General features: G+C 46.9%; 1 long non-coding RNA gene across 1 annotated transcript; it reads left to right on the forward strand.

Annotated features, from left to right (window-relative positions):
- Positions 1-309: 309 nt before the first annotated feature.
- On the forward strand, positions 310-1,222 carry LOC133217954 (uncharacterized). Its single transcript, XR_009727018.1, has 2 exons — positions 310-406; positions 499-1,222. It is a non-coding gene; the product is annotated as an uncharacterized LOC133217954 (long non-coding RNA).
- The last annotated feature ends 493 nt before the right edge of the window (positions 1,223-1,715 follow it).

The raw sequence follows: 1,715 nt of genomic DNA on the forward strand, positions 1-1,715 counted from the left end.
ATGGTGGCCCTCTGTGCCCCACCAGCTGTGGATCCCTGGAGCAGATGGCTCATGTCAAGGTACCCAGCGTTGCTGCACAGGTGTGGATGGAGCTCTTATGCTTGGCCAGTGGCTGAGAGATGCCTTCCTCTCTGCTGAAAACTGGGCTACAGAGACACAAGGCAACACGGAAAGCTAAATGCCTGTTTGACAGCTGCTGGGATGTGTGCTTAGTGCAGGGCACCAGGTGATTGGCAGCTGATATTTAGCACCTGCAATTAGAGCCTCCCAGATAAGGATGGCCCAAGAGAAGGGCAGACTTTTGTGACTGCATGATTGGTCTCTGTACTCTCCTATGCTGCTCTCTGTCCAGCCTCAGGTGCTCCAGTGCCCAGAAATGCACAAGGACCAGCACCTGGAGGTACTGGTGAGTATAGGCAGCACACAGTGTGTGTGGAGTCTGATTTTAACATCTCTGCACCCGGTTCCTCTCTCCCCATATTTGTACCTCTCACACAGACATGTAAGAAAAGATGGGTGCCTGTGTGTGAAAGAGAACTTGGAAGGGCTCTCTGTGCTTGGGCTGTTGCTTCATGACCTGCAGTGGCCACCCAGCACCTGAACACACAGAGCTTGGACCCAGGTGTTGGGGAGCTGCAAATGAGATGATGCATGAGCTCCTGGGATGCAGTGTTGTTCTGGGACATCTGCTCTGGGCATCCTGCTCTTCAGCTCTCCTGTTACTGGAGCCTTTTGGATGCAGTGCAGAAGACAAGCAGCAATTAGCACACTTACTAGCCTAATCTTGAACCAACTGGCAGATGAGAGCTGTTGCAACTTTCCGGTAGGTTTCTGTGCCAGGAAATCAAACCAGCTAATGAGGGCTGGGCTGCCGGCTTCTCTTACTGTTCTCCCATGAAGGGAAGGCTTGGGTTTGAAGCAGCTCTGCAGTGCCATATCTGAAAGCTAGTGTTGTGGTTTTGTACACATACACACACTTGATTCTCTTCATCAATATTTTACATATGCAGGTGTACATAATCTTCATTTTTATGCAAATCTCTCTGCAGCCAGACAGGTGCATTTTCTGATTTCTATTCATCATCAAGAAATCCAATAACTTGGTTGTGTACTTACATCTGGTTAGGGGTTGACCCAGTGTGCACTTAAGCATGGATTTCAAATATGGGCAGCAGGGAAATAGCTTATTTCCCCCCTGGCCTTTATAAAATTAAATGCAAAACCCCCCAGTGTTAGTGCAATGTTAATGTTGCAAGGTAGAGGATTTAAAAGTCAGGAAATTCCAGAACTTGAGGTTGCTCCAGCGATGCTGAGTTGATACACCACCCATCCTATATATATTTTATATAGTATAATGATAAATATCAATAGCTAAACAATTAAATAAGCAATATTAAAATACTGCTAGTAGTTCAGAATACTGAAATAAAGGGAAGAATAGCAGCAAATACCTTGTGTCTATCAGGAGACCCTTTAAGATCTCCTTGCTTAGTACAGATAAGTCTGACAAAAAGGTTTTGAAAAGGTAACCAGTGTTTTGACAAAGCGGCGCATTTTGGGGGCTGAGAGGTGTCTGATCACCATTGTAATTCTGTGGTTTTATTGCAGGAAAACAGCTCAAAACCAGAGGCTCTGGGAGGGTGCTGGACTGCTGCTGCCTTTCATGCAGCCAAGGTACCTTGTGGCTTTCACCTTCCCCGGGCTGAGCTGCCTCT

The sequence above is a fragment of the Neopsephotus bourkii genome, unplaced genomic scaffold (assembly GCF_033783945.1).
Source record: "Neopsephotus bourkii isolate Nb327-2 ecotype Australia unplaced genomic scaffold, CSIRO-AGI_Nbou_v1 NB_1181, whole genome shotgun sequence".
NCBI classification, from domain to species: domain Eukaryota; kingdom Metazoa; phylum Chordata; class Aves; order Psittaciformes; family Psittacidae; genus Neopsephotus; species Neopsephotus bourkii.